General features: G+C 33.6%; 1 protein-coding gene across 4 annotated transcripts in view; it reads right to left on the reverse strand.

The window, feature by feature from the left end:
• The window catches only part of LOC6642508 (protein sickie), a 215,571-nt gene that overhangs the window by 99,936 nt on the left and 99,319 nt on the right, over window positions 1–16,316 (reverse strand). The gene's annotated exons all lie outside the window — the stretch shown is intronic.

Raw genomic sequence — 16,316 nt, forward strand, 5'->3', positions numbered from 1 at the left:
TATTTAAGTATACATATATGTATATAAAATATTTAGAAATATACGTACAAGCTATTATAAAAGTCATTTAAATAAAAACCGCAAAATAAAATGATATATGTAGATATTCAGTTCTAAGATTATTTTCCATTGCAAAAGCCATAGTTTTGTAATCTGTTTGTAGCTAAAAAAAAATTCAAGTTACATATTTGTAAAAAAATTGTCAACATACTTCAACTTTCCTCCTTCTCTCTCTCCCTCTCTTTATGTTTGCAATTTGTCTTTTGTAACTATAACATTTTATTTTATATACACAATTTTTCATCGTTTTTTTTTTATGAAAAACAAAAATAAAGTTGAAAAATCAAAGTTGACAACTGACATGACAGCAGACAAATGACAAAAGTCTGCCGATGGTTTGGTTCGATTCTCGTTTCTGTGTGTGTGCACTCAATTTAACCGAGAGGAAAGATACGGCAGGAGCTAGGACAACTCAAAGAGCTAAAGAAAAAGTGAAATGGTTGGTTTTTGGCATTGAAAGGTTTTAAACGATGCGAGTGAATGTGCAGAACTTTGTAATAACTTTTGTTTGAAACTTTTTCTTTGGCAAACAATTGAAAAACTAAAGACTGATAAGTTCAAGTTCAATGCCGCGTGGTGGTTTGGGTGCCAGGGAGTATCTGAAAGATACTTTCAACGTATCTATCTATCTATCTATATATCTATTTATGTATCTGCAGCGTTTATGCTGTCAACGTTTATTTTTGGCCAGAAGAAAAATCTTCTGGGCGGACGCTCAATTTGTTGCATTATAAATTGAGACAATAAATTTAAATTAATTTTTGCTGAGCATGGAATGAGGTCAACTTTTTTGTTCTTTGGAGAGGAGGAGCTCACTTAGAAATTACTCTTCTTGCCAGTTATCTTTTGAAGTGGTCTTCATTCTTTTATATTTTTGTTCTTTTGATAGATAAGTTCTGTTAAGGTTTATTTTTTACAAGAAAACTTACTCATCAATCAGTCTCGATCGAGACGAGACATTTGAATTTTGAGTAGAAGGTTTTTTTCTTTTGCCTCTTCAGCTCTTTGGAGCTTATGTCTCTATCAGTCTTTTAAGCTGATCGAACCATTTGTTATGGGCTAAAGCATTAAGTTTATGTCTTTTACATGGCCACTGTATGTAGTTTGTTTTTTCTTGGACTGGAGCGACTGCTTGTACGATCAATCACAGCCACGTTGACAGCTGCAAGTGTCAAACATGAGAGCGCGGTGCACTTATTTATTCTCTACCAACGCCGCCGCCGCCGCCGCCACCGCCCACCACAAACAGTAGCCTTTCCCCCATAAATGTACAGACATCTGTGTCTGTCTGTGGCACAGTTAAAACTCATTCAAATAGACATTGTTCACGGTGCACGATGGCACGATGCACGGATGCCAAGTGCATTGGAAACGCCAACCCAAACGGCTTACGTAATATGCAACAAAAGTCAAGTAAACCACAATAGATGGGGGCTAAAGGCAGGAAAGAGGCAACAGAGTAGTTGCCACATATGCCAAAGATATATACAAGATGTACTCGCTTACATTTAAACCATCTCCCATCGTTCGCTGGCTGCTGGTGGCTGCTCCTTCAGCTACCAAGTGAAACCGCATCTGCAGATGCGCCACCGCGCCACGAAGCGTAAAACGATATGGCCAAAACGAGAAGTCAGAAGCCACAGCAGAAGGAGCAGACAATGGATGTACTTCTCACAAAATAAAAAAAAAACAGGAGAGAAGAAAATGAAAACGAAAACTCTGCCAAAAAATGCAAAATAATATTGTTCACATTGAAGTTGTCAATTGCAATGCGAACTTGGTCCCCAATTTCATTGAAAGGCTTAAACTGTGGTACAAAAAAAAAAAACAGGGTACACTGAAATAAATGTAAGAGTTTTTGCAGATTAATAAAGGCGAACCTTTTAAACTAAAGTTGATGGAAGGAAAATATTTTGCATTATATTTGTAATTTTTTGGAAATCTTCATAGTAATTACTCACCAAGAAAATGAATAATCAATTTTACCCACTTAAGTGTCCAATTTGATTTATAAAACTATAAGTCTTATGTTAATACGAATATAAAAAGTTCTCCCGAATAATTTTAGCCATTCTATAGTTTATAGCAATTTAATTTTGAACATTTTTTTTGGCGAACATTTAGAAAGATGCTTTCGAAACAAATTTTAGCTAAGGATCCTTGAGAAATAAATATGGGAAGAACGACATTTTAGCTCTCAAAGTGAAAAATTTCAATACCCAAAACTGATTTTCCCTTTAAAATAATGGAGTTCATCCTGCGCGGTCTAGATTTAGATCCCACACTCTATATTACTAGGTTTATGACACCTATTTCCAGATCCGTATCCAAAAATATTTGAAATTTATAATTTCAAAATTATTTCATGAAAATATAATATTTCTGAGAATTTCTGATTGATTTCTATTGTATAACTTGACAACCCTGAATTCAATAATCGAAAGCCAAATCGGACTCAGTTTCAAAAAGTCAAACTTTTGACACCTTACTTGCTTTTGAGAAATTGTTTCAAACAATAAAAAGTTATAATCTTTTTCTACTTAAAGTTAAAGTAGTTAAATAGTTGAGCAAACTAAGAACTAAAATCGATAACTAAAAACCACAGTAAAGTGTTATGATGGCTATCTCTGCAGCTCTGTCTCGCTGAACAAATGAAGACAACAACTGTTCGATTTATTGTCCAGGACACAAAATCATTAAAGACAAGTTCTGGCCGGCCCTGTCGTTTTTTTCTTTTTTGCCCTTTTTGTTATTGACATTCTTTAGCAGGGCAAAAACGGTTTCGATGCACTTCGATTTTCTATCATTGAATTGTGCGCCAAGTGCACGGGATTCGACCAGAATGAGTGCAGAAGCATTGTTGGTGGTCATTCGATTGGTCAGTCAGTCTTTCTCGTTTCTTTTCTACTCCCCTCCTCTTACTCTCTCGCTCTCTCTCTCTTTCTTTCTCTTATTTAATGCGAATTTATCGCAGAATGCAATGCCACGCTACTTGGCCCTGTGGAAAGGATTAAGTGTGGTCAACAAAGACGACGTAAATGAAAAGGCAACGAACGGACATATTGAACGAAATAATGGCGAAAATCTTTTGTTAATGGTGCTAAAGAGTTTGACCGACCGAAGCGATTTCAATGCGATAGTACATATATGTATACATATATATATATAAATGTATATACATACATACATAAGTGTGTACGTACATATGTATATGCGCCTTTTATATGACATTTTATTTATTTATATAAATTTCATTTCATTTGATTTATAAAGCAACGCGACTATAAATCAACGCCCGTGCGCGTCTGTGTTACTCTTTCTTCTTCTCTTTCTGTATGGGGTCTCTCAGCTGACGATGCCAAGCCCCTTTTTTATACCCTATAGCCAAAAAGGGTTATAATGTTATAAGGAAAGGCGAGAAAGTATATAAGTTAAGAAAATAAAAATCGAGCTGGTATGTCATGGCAAGTTTACTCTCTCTTTAATGTGATCCTCATTGAAATTGTAGTAGGCACAGGAACTTTGAGTTAATCCAAGATTGTCTGTTCTAGAGCGACCTATATTTAAGTCCGATATAGTAATTGATTGGGAATTCATTGTTCTAGTGTCTCTAGTAATTGTCAAGCAGGCCAAAATATGATGATAAGTAAGATGATCATAATCTTGGATCCAAAAGAAAGACTTTTTGTATGAAACAAGTAAAAACTTTTCGTAATTTAAATAGAGAAGATTAGACAAGAAAATAAATTGATTAAGCCTTTATTTCATCATTGCTGTATAGGGTATCAAAAAGTCGTCGTCTGTCTTTATATACAGCACCGACTGAATTTAATTAACCGCCAACGAATGAAAAGGAATTATAAAAAATTAAACATTTTTTTTGTTTGGTATATGGAATAAAATTTCAGTCCTTTAATCGACGAAAAATACAAATATGTATATATGTTGCCTGAGCGAGTATTGTCAGGTGGGAGTGGGATGTTGGGGAGGGGGACGGGGGACGGGGAGGAGAAGGGAGTTGAGACTTCTGAAAATTAAGTTATTTACGCTTAATGACTCAACGATGTGTGGAGCATACATAAATGGAATTTCGGGACTTGGATGGTTCTTAAATTTTGTTATTTCTTTTATTATTATTTCGCTGGCTTTTCTGCTTATTTCGAGTGGTGGGTAACCCCGGGCAACTATATAGAATTTGCAAACACACACTTCAGAGAGCCTGAAAATGTCCGTCCGTACATTTTGCAGCAAATTAGCAACTAATTAAAGGCATACAAAACCACAAACAAGCAGGCGACGAGGCACACATTCAACCAGAGACACTTGCTATATCTCTCTCTCTTTCTCTCTCTGTCTGTTTCTATCTTTTCAGGCTGTTTGGCATTTCAAAATCAATAACCGAAAATCCACAAAATTCTTGCAATCGCACAAAATGAGAAAATTCCATGGCGATTATCACACAGAGTCAGAGACAGAGAGACAAAGAGAGAAATTGAGACGGACATAGAAATAGAGATGGCAGTCCAGAATGCAGGCAAAACAATTTCAATAATTTCAAGTGTCCTTTCGTGGCTGACAGAAGTCACTCACTGACTGACTCACTCAACCACTGTCAACCACCTCACTTACCCACTGACTTACCCGAAAAGTCTATGCGATAAGAAATTGAAAAGCAATTGCCAAAGTCCAAGCAAGTATTTCTCTTTGGACCAAGGCAATCATTAGATTGCTGATCGAAGAGGGAAACGCGGCAGTTGGCACGCCAAGGCAGGACGAGACGGTTTAAATTCAATTTACGATTGACTGCAAGTGCAGAAGGACGCGTGTTGCACAAGGACATGCCATTTTCGATAGCCAAAAAAGAGAATGAGCAGAAGGCAGGAAAAGAAAGTTCTTAATGCGATTTGATTGAAGTGAAGAAATGTAATTGAAATGACAGGACATTCGTATAAGTATAGCTTAACGCTAGGGAATTCCTTATGTGCACTCAAATGACAATTGAATACAATGAAAATTAATACAAGATTGAAAAACAATGAATAGATACTGATACTATATGAAAGAAGTGTCGATTATCCATAGCTCGAAAGAGTCCAATTAAACACAATGACCGAATAAATTAGAAAAGTTTACTGCTATTTTTTTAATATTTTTAACAATTTTTTCAAGTTTTATAATAATTTGTTTGTTTAATATTTCTGACTAAGTTTACTATTTTATTTCTATTTAAAACCTTTCAAGAAGAACAAATAAAGTGAATAATACTTATTCAATTTCCACACCGATTTCGTACTAATCTTAACTAGGTTTTCAATTTACAAGAGGAAAGAATATAGAAACTATGGAAAAACATATCCCTACATTTTATTTCTAGCCTGAAAGATGTGTGGAACAGAAGAATTTAGGAGAATTTAACAATACCATCAGCTTATGGGGAAAAAATTATCGATTATATAATCGATCTTTGTATGTTATTCCAGCAACTCTTATAATCAAATACTTAGAAACTAAAACACCGATGATTCATTTAATATATTAATTTTAGACCTAACCATTTTCAAAGGCATTTTAAAAAACATATACCAATTACTTAAAGTTAAATCAACTAAAAGCCAAAGCGCTTAAAACAGACTAACTCAAACGTTTGGAAACATCTTATGATTTTTCTTTCAACTTGTTTGATAGCAATTGGAAAATAGAAACAGAACTTTTAGAAGTTTCTTTGTTTCGCGAATCTTTGCTTCGCGTGTTTGAATTATAAAATATTTTCTTTTTCCTAAGCACATTATATCAGTTTTTCAACGCAGACTCATACAATTGTTTGATTATATAAATACTTATTAGGTTTCCTCCATAACCGACAAACTTTTCCTTGAACTTCTTACCCCAAAACTCTTAAACGCCTTCTCACCCAATTTTAGCTTGGAATATTGTTGCTCTTGATACCCTCTTGGCCCCGCGTTGAAATATTTAGTAAGATTTCTGCGTGTTCTGGCAATTGTGGCAACTTTGGCTAAGGCTTCCCCCGACATCGACATGAGGAGGTCTTCTCTCTTCTTTCTGGAGCCACGTTGCCACAGCGACCTTTGGCAAAGTGCGTGTGCTTCAGCGCATTAAATTGATTGCCATAAAATTTTTATCGTTCTATTAGAAAAGAGAGAAGGCCCAGGCCAATTTAAAAACTTCATCGTTCTCTCTTAAAGAAAGAATCTGTAGCAATGCCTTATAGTGTGAGGTGAGGGGAGTAACTCTTACTTACAATTTATATAAATAGAAAAAGGAAAAATCTATATGTACATAGGTACCTATATATAATGCATATACATATTGATAAAGCGTATATGGGGAAGCTGTACATAAAAGTCAACGGAGTCTTAGTAAAAATGCAGGCGAGGCAACAGGAGATGGCTATCAATGGCACAGGAAACGCAACTAAAGGAAGGAAGGAAGGAGGCAAAGATGGAAGTGGAGATGGCGACGGCAATGTGGCACACACACACACACACTTACACAAGCACAATTTAAATATGTATTGCTATTATTTACAGTAAAAAAGAGAAATAGGTACAAAAAATATAAAAAAACGAAAAGAAAAGATGAAAATATGAAAAATAAAAATAAAAATACCAAATATGTGCATAGAAAAATAACCATTGAATGGCAACGTAAGGTGGAGAAAGACTAATGGATGGATAGAAGACGCTGGTGAAGGGGAAATAGAAGGCGGAAAAGTAAAGGTGGAGAGCAAATTGCACGCAACTTGCGAGGAGTGCGAGCACCCGCGACTCTGAGTCCAGCCTCCTTTAGTTAGATTAGCCTCCAAGATATGCTAAGGTGCCGCCAGAGTAGCTGCTGCTGCTGCTGCTGTTAGTGCTTGGGAATAGGCATCTTGAAGAAAGTGCTTGGGTAAACGTGCCAGCAAGCTACACTAAGAGATTTGGAACTTTTTCTTATATAAGACGCCAGATCTATGATTCACTATTGGCTTATTAGTCTTAGGCTCATTAGTTTTGGAAACTTAAAGAGATGCCAACTAATAAAGAGGTAATCAAAGGCTAAGTCCTCAAATGAATCCCCAACCAGCAAAGCTTGAAAATACGTCGGGGTCACCATTTAAGTATTTCGAGGAATAACAGAAAAATATTATGTTGAGGTAAGTAAAATCAAATAATTATTACTAAGAAAACGAAGTAAAACGATTACCAACAAATAATTTTCAAATTTCATTGCAACACTTCGTTTTTGGAGCTATTTTTCTCTCAGTGTACTTAATGTTATGTGCTGGTGCATTCTCGCTTTGCCATTGGCACACAATTGGGTTTTCTAGGTTGCCAACAATGTCGTTGGCTCTTTTCATAACACCCCCTCGATCTCATCCACCAACCCGTCCGTTTACATAGCTTTTTTCGCTTTTCTCTTTCTCTGTTGTTGTCGTCGCCTTAGTTACGCCTTAAGTTATGCAGTGCACAGTATCACCAAGACAGACCACCGCCAATTCCCTTGCTTCCCACCAAAAAAATACAACAATAAAAAATGCGAACCGCGATGCTCTAAGCTGTCCTTTGCCCGATGCTGCGATGCGAGTGTTTAGATTAGAAGAAATTGCATGTTGCATTGAAAATATTTACGCCAACTGCCAGGGGAGTTTACCGCATGGCAAAGCCAATATTATGCCAAGTGGGACGGCTGGGCTAGCTGGTTGCATGATTATTGTGAAAGCGAAAACTTTAGAATTAAATGAAAATGGTTTCCTTTTTTTTTGTCAAATGATTGCATTACCCTAGTAATAATAAATATAAATATTTAAAATTAGTTTGTTTTACATTTGAGTGCACCTGCAAGTAAAGCTCTTGAAATATTGCCAATCGACTAATTGGCTGAACACATCAAATCAGATAATTAATAGTCCCCAAAAGGCAAAATATCGATCAAAAATTTTATTGAAATTCCAATTAGTTGAAAAATAGTTGCAAATATATGCATTTTCCGCTTTGTTTGCACAAATTGTAAAACAATCCATTTGTTTATGACATCCAAAAATACTTACTAAATGTATATATATACTTTATATACTATGCATATTTGCGATGTAATTTACCAAACTCTTCATCTCTGTCACTCACCTGCAACAAAAAAAGAGACAAATGATAATAATGAACATGAGGTTGTTTTTTTCGATTATGGAAATTTCAATAAATTTGTTTGTATTTGTGTGTTTAAAAAATTTGCTGGTTCAAAATGTTGCATGTACGACAATTTTTGCTTTTTGTCAGCTTGAATGCACAATAATTGAAGAGCCAGAAAAAAATATGTTTTTTTTTTAATAGAAACGCGATGACAATGAAATAATATATGGAAAAGTTGAGTGTTTGTCTATGCTAACCATATATGGCATATTTAAAATAATTGCAATGTGAATTGTTCCACAAGCTGGGCTAAGTATTTAGAACTAATTGCATACTTTTGGGTATATAGAGGACCCATTTGTATATAATCAAATAGAATAAGATTTGTATAAGAACTGAAATCAACTAAAATGTAAAATATGATAAATCTCTAGGTTTATAGTTTATAGGTTTATACTGAGACAATCTCACGCACTTTTCTAAGCATAACTGTACTACTTTTTAGTTAGCCTGATAAAAAACCTTTATAAGTATAACTTAGTTTTTTTTTATCTTACTTTTAAGAAATTTGGCAAGTAGTTAGAATTTAATAAGACATATTAGTATATCAAGTTTCAAAATCATGCTCAAATGTGAAACAAACCATGTGGTACTTACATATGTGTATCTTATCTTGGTCAACATATTTCTTTTAGCATATTTTATACTTTTTTATGACATAAATATAGCATTTTACCTAATGGGCAAATGCCATAAAAAATATATCAAATCGATCTGTTTGAAAAATCGAACTTTATTTTGTTGAAATGTAACTTTTTGGTCGACCATTGTTCATCTGACTAGAATGGGAATGTAACTTTGAATCATCTATCATATATGATTTCCTCTCTACCCTGCCACATTTACCTCTCATTTCATGTTAAATAGCTTGTCATACATATTCAACTATCCGCAACTGTTTTGGTTCCAGCTGATGCATTTTTATTCAAATCTTCAATACAAATTGCATGTACTTTGTATGGTTGAAATTCGTATTTTGCTGCTTCATTTTTACTGCAATACATTTTTCAATTATTCTTTTTTACATTTTATTTCGATATTTTATCATGTTGAACATTTTTCTTCTTACACCTCTTGCCTATACCTAGACACACATTCGTGTATAGATAGCTATGGCTATATAGAGAAACTCATAAGTTTGCATTCGATTTTGCCGTATCGGTTTTTTGCTTCTTTTTCTCTCATATATTTTTCTTATTTTGTTTCATGTAAAAACGAAATTGATATTTTATGGCCATGCTCATCTATCGGCAGCAAGTACGGACCGAGCATGAAACGGAACCATACGTTTTTTCATAGTTTATGGCGCGTGTATCTGTTAGATACGGAGTGTGTATGGTTTTTTTTGTTGTACTTTTTTGGCGCTACTTTGTTGGAGATTTACCAGTTTTCCCTCCATTTTTTATATTCTCCTCTATCTCTCTCTCTGTGTCTATTTTTTGTTAGTTATTTATGCATTGGGCTTTGTTTAAGCCAGAAACACATTGAAATAGATGCATTCGACATATGAATAGATGCTAGAGCTTTGATTTAACGCGCATTGCAAACTCATAAATGGAATTGCAAATATTCTTTTTTCCCTTTTTGTGTGTTTTTTTTTTTTTCTTCCTGTGTCTTCTCTGTTTGTGACTGGTATGTAAAAAAGCAAAGCCTTCAGGCAGGCAATTTTTATTTTGTAATTATTAAAACACCATAGATACAAAGCAAAATAAATGGGGGCAAACAGAAGAAAACAATAGTATGGAGTGATTGTAATTAAATTTAAAATTCGAAAGGGATTGAGATTTAAATGGAATCTACAATATTAAATCTATGTTACAGAAGGGGTTAGAAGAGTCATATAAAAAACGGAAATAGGCAAATTATAAATTATAAAGGGATAGATTAAAGAAACAAAGCGAGGAGATTTCTTTGGTATTAGAACGGGGGCACAAACTAGAAAATCAAAAATACTAAAAATTATTCAATATTGAGAATAAATACATTAGTATTATAAATTTCAGCTTGGTCTTGTCATAATAACTTTTTTTCTTGTGTTTAATTTCATTTAATAATATTGGTTTATGATTTCTGATACCCATATAGAAACGGATGAGTTCCGTGAATCACTGAATTTATCAGAAATAACTCAATTTTTATTGATTTCCGTTTCTAAAGAAATAGCTCTATGATAACAAAGTGAAACAAAATCTTATGGGAATGTCTTTTAAAATGTCTAGAGCTTCACCTGATATCATATACACATCAGTCCTGATGAAACTTGGACATGAAAATTTCGAATATTAGCAGATATTGGGGCTAGATATCCAAATTAAATTTTTATATTTAGCAATACTTTTGTGTATACTAAAATGCAAAGCATTCTCTTTGTTGCTAATAAAAGATTCATCTGAAAATGTATGGGAATAGGCATTTTGCAATAGAAATTTGAGTACTAAAAAGGTTCATGAATAGAGGACAACTTTAGTTTCCAATTGGAAGAAACTCTTAATCGCTTAAACAATTTCCATCTCTCAAATACTGAAACCACATTCTTTTCACTATTCCCGATTTAAACTTCTGGCAACTTTTTACTAAAGAAAATATGCCAAAATTATACTACCATAAAACAAATTAGTCATGAAACGAGTATCCGAGGCCGTTAAGCTTAAACTTTTAATATACATTTGACGGTCGGATCTTGATAAGAATCTTGAAAAGTTTGAAGTATTCAGGTCTCAACTATTTAATTAACTCATTTGTCAACATATAAATTTGTCAGAGTCACTTAACCCAATTGGTTTGCCCACATACGAAAATTATCTGTTTTGTTCCCATCTAAGCCAATGTATAATTGCGGTTTTCATTTCATGACTTCCGTTTACCTTTGTACAGGGTATTAAATGGTTTCAAGTCACATTACCAACTCATTAGGCCTGGTTAGAATGCAACAAGCGCCATATCATCAAAGAAGCATTTTCAAAAATTAACTACACTCTCCCCGGCAACTCTCTTTATTCTGTTTCTTTGTATCTTCATTTGGCCTAATGTAACTCACGGTTTGGAACCACCTAATTTTGTCGAGTGTCAAGTTCAACCGCCGACAACAATTGAAATGGTTGATCATTTAACCAAAATCAATTGATTGATTTCGAATTCTAATTGTTGTCTGGGACACCTGCAGAAAACAAAGAGCGAAAGATACAAAAAACCAGCAAGTGGTCAGGTACAAACACAAACACACCACACACACACACAGGTAGATAAATGAAATGCAAATAAAACGTTGTCACCTGAAACTCGACTCGATGACAGCGGCTATGACGTTGACACCTGTTCGTTCGCCCTGGCTTCGGTTTGTTTAGTTTCAATATTTCATTTGCTTGCCCAGACCATTTGTTTATTTAAAACTTTTTTCCAATCTGCCCCTCTCGTCCTCTCACTCACCTCTTTTCCACTCACTGTTGGTCTTTTTGTTGCTTTTTGTTATATTCCGTGTTGTTGTTTTATTTATTTAAAATGAACGCTTGGTGGAAAAACGCTTTCCATGCGCATGGCGAAAAATTCTGAAATTCATGCTTGGCTTAATTTTCAGTACAGGGTCTGGGAACGGAAATGGCCAAATCCATTGACAAATAGTATAGACATACACACTTATTTGTATGTATAAATTAATAAAAAAATATCAAATTTTCATACATATATGTACAGTGCGGTTTAACTCTTGAACGTTTGAAATTCAAACTATTAGTTATTTAAAATGTGGAAATGGGCATTAGAAAATGTTGAAAATGTCTCATAAACTATCTGTTTGATTATGGTTCTTGAATGAAGTCTCTGAGAGACTAAATCGTATTCACATCTCTTGTAGTTAGAATGGATTGAAAAAAATTACTACTGTAAAGGATTTGATATGTTGTTTATTAACATTGAGAAGTGTTAAGCACTTAACATCTATGTGAAAATCTCACAAGAGATCTACCTAGAAAAAGTAGGAGTATATCTTGCTTGCTTCAAAATGTTAATTTAAACATTTTTTATGATCATAGGTCTATGAATTTCATATCAAATTCTCTATTTGCTTAGTTTCTTTTTAGAAATGCATTTATCCAACATTTATTTCATGTTAAGTTTCGATTCAAAACAAAGCAAAGATAAATACAACTGCTAAATTTTTAGAAGTGAATATGAAAAATAATTTTATTTAACAGATTACATTTTATTTAGTAAAGTTATACACTTAAAGTATATAATAAACAAAATAGTAGTTATCAGTATCAGTAATCAGGCTGAAGTACTGGAAAAAGTAAAGTTCGAAATTAGTTTAGTAAGATTAACTAGCATTCCGTTGCATTCTGTTGATAAATCAACCATAAATTTACGAGTAAAACTTAAAGGCGTGACTTCTTTTGTTTTAGAGTAAATAAAACATTTTCAATCCGCCATCCACATTTGTTATCCATTCTCATTTTTTAAAATTCAAAATGGTCCACCCTGTATTGTCAAAATATCACGGCTTGGCTACGTGAGAAGATACCACTTCCCCTCACTCCACAGTAGGAGAAAGAATTTTATTTTTTAACCAAATTTTATGCCTCACACGTATCAAAAAGGCATTTTTGTGGTCTCTCACTCTCTTGCCCCCTGTTTGCCATTTTATTTATGAACATCGTAAATACTATATAGGTGCCATTATATGAAGATGGGTACACATGTATGCATATATATTCATATTCGCTTAGTACATTTTAAGTACACAAGTTTTTGGAGCTTCAAATTGATTAGCCAGGTAAATGATGATTCGATGCGATGATAATGGTTTCTGGGGTAACTGACATGTGACATGTTCATCAAAAGAAATTTCCAAATGGCACGTGTGTCAGTAATGAATAGAAATATGTTTTTTGACTTTGGTTTTTATTAAAATTCATGTCGAATGAGTTTTTAATGTGCTTTTTACTTCTAACTTAAATTCTAAACTCAAGCTGGCCTATAATAGAAACTATATCGATTTGGCTGTAAACAATTTGTTTACTTAATTTAGTTTAGTTTAACTTTATTTAGCCTGTGGTAAATTAGCTTTGAAAAATCCATTGATTAAAATCAAAATTATTATTCGTCATAATAATTAAGAAAAACAACTGCACTAACAAACAAAATATCATTTAACTTTAATATATAATTAAATTGTCAACAAACAAACACATACGCACACTCGAATACACACAGAATTTTATAATAAATTTAATTTATGCAAATTTCATTTATGGTATTTATTTACACGCAAAATAACCAATTTTTTCTCCATATCATTTTAATGCTCTATCTGTTAGGGTATATACATTTAGACCTAAAGTTTGTTTATGTATATCTTCTTGATTAGTAGCTCGTTATATCAAATCCAACGAAATATTAAATTTACTTGGTATAAATCTTAATTCTTAGGGAATTCTTCGAAAATTTTTTATAAGGAGTTACAGGCGTTTCAAAAAGTGTTTTAATAATCTAAGCCTTCTTTCTTTAATTATAAAAATAAACACACTTGGTGATAATTTTGCTTTCGAAAATTTAAGTAATTATGTGACTACAGAAGTTCCCACATATAAAATCACCAGTAATAAAGTGTAATGGATCTAGACTGTAAAAAAAGGTCTATTACAATCACAATCTATCGAGGGTATACAAATAACGACACAAACGAAATGAAGTTCCGCCCATTTGCAATCTCGTTATGTGTATTTTTTTTTTTTTGTTGTGTTCAATTTAAAATAAGTTATTTAAAAATTCTATCAAGCAAATGAAATTTTGGTGCGAAATGCGTGGTAAATTTTTATTATTTAATTTTGCATGCGTAAGTTTATTATGCATAACAACAAAAATATGATGGAGTCACTTCGTCAGGCAGCGAGTCAGTGTTTAATGTAGCCTATAATTAAATGTTTCGCTGACAAAGTGACAAACCTAGAAGAAGGTGGGGTCCTCTACAGAGCGACTGAATGGAAAAGATGTAAAGATAAAACGCCTAACGCATTTTGACAGTGCAATTAAATATGGCAAACAACAAAAAAAAAAAAACCGCCGACGCCTAAGGAACATATATGTAAGTATATATTGCGAATTCATGCTATATACATACTTCGTGATACATTTTGCTATTTACTATGGACCGACACTCCCTATAATTACATATATTTACACTTAGAAAAAAGACTTTTAGATTTAGAAAAATGTAGAGTCTTATTTTCAGTTCCTTAGAGTTCTATTCGATTTTGTAAACTCTAGAATATATAAAGCATTTTATCTACGTAAATCAAAGTTCTGAGAGCCTAGTTATAAATTGTAGGGTATTTATTAATAGGAGCTAACTAATCGCCGAATCTAAATAGGCAAATGTAAATGAACAATCTCATAGGAGTCTCATTAATGATGGTTTGTGAATTCGTGAGGCTCTAGAAAACACTTTTGAGGTCTAAACAGGAAATTGTGTAAAACTTGAGTTTGATAACTCCTAACTAGTCCAAAATAAACAGTCATCCATCAAAAGTCTCGATAGTCGATAGTTTAGTTTTCCCAAAACCTGAAGCTGATAGAAAATCTGAGTAAATAGACTTAACTTTGAAAATTGTTGTTTACTCTACTAGACTTTACTTACGAGTAAAGTGTTATGAGTGACTTACGATAATACATAGACTTTATCGTCTATGACTACAGGAAAGTAAATGACAAGGGTTCGATACTCATTGATTCCCACTTACTAGTTTAAGACAAAGTTCATTCTAGCTAAAAAAACAAAGCCAATACTTAAGATAAAACAAACACATTGTATATTAATTTTTTCCAAGTGTATGTCAGTATGTAAGTAGGCGAACCAAAAAAGAAAAAACAAAAACAAAAACCAAAAGTTAAATCCCTGTAGCTGGCGCTTGGAAAATGCAAATGCAAAACGTCAATTTGTTTCTTTTGTTTGTTTGTGAAGAAATATTGCTCAATCTTACAGAAAAGTCAGAAAACCTTTTTGTATGGTCTGGCGACCCACTTTATTTTTCAGTTACCATTTCGCAATGAGGCGGCAATTGCAATTGGTTAGACTTTAAAGGTCCTAAAATGCAAAACTTGTTTCAGGCAAAACAAAAAAAAAAAAACCCTATTGAATGTTTTCTAGTTTTGCATCAACAAAGTTTACTACTAGCCATCAACATCATCGTCATGGTCATCGTCATCTTCGTTTCCTGTTCTACCTTTTTGGCACGCAATCCTGTCAAATAATACCATTTGAGATGAAGAAGACTAGTCCCAGAAAGAGTGAGAGAGACTGAAATTCCCAAGCCGTATGTCATGGCCAATACGTTTTGGCTACATCCTTGAAGCTTACATTTCTCAACTGTCAACATTTAACTTGGTCTACATATCTTTTCATCTCTCTTGCTCTCTCTCTCTCTATCTCTTCCTCTCTGGTTCTACCTTTTTTGCATATTTGACTTTGACACTTGGCAGTTGTGATGTTGTTGCTGGCGCTGCTGTTAACATGTCTGGGACCTGTCCAGCGACAATGAGCCAGGCCAGGCCAGGCCAGGCCAGAAGCCTGACTATGAACCTGGGCATTCCTCTTGAACACGCAGCAGCGTCAACAACAACAACAGCAACAAAAACTGAGACTACAAATAAAGTATATATATACATATATATACAAATATATACAGAGACATCTGTAGGTATCTATATGTATAGGCAATTGCCTTTAATGCCAGCAACATGTTTTCATGAAGTTTTTTGCTATTTTTTTTATCAACTTGCTGCAGTGGCAATTGCAGTTGTTACGTGGGCGTTGCTTGTCACTTTTATTCTTTAACTAGACACAGGTCACATGACTTTGTCAAAAATTGTAGCTAAAAACTAAGCCAAAAGCAAAGAATTCAATTTGTGTTAATTGTAGTTCAGTTAAAGTTAAAAAATCTGTGAGCTACTTAGATACTTAGAATAATAATACCTAGAAATGCTTTTAAGCCCCAGACTGACTTTATAGAGCACTTGCAATTCATTGTGTAGAGAATTTCTAGTTGACAGTTTCATTTTTTCATGGCAACAAGAGAG

The sequence above is a fragment of the Drosophila willistoni genome (genome assembly GCF_018902025.1).
Source record: "Drosophila willistoni isolate 14030-0811.24 chromosome 2R unlocalized genomic scaffold, UCI_dwil_1.1 Seg167, whole genome shotgun sequence".
NCBI classification, from domain to species: domain Eukaryota; kingdom Metazoa; phylum Arthropoda; class Insecta; order Diptera; family Drosophilidae; genus Drosophila; species Drosophila willistoni.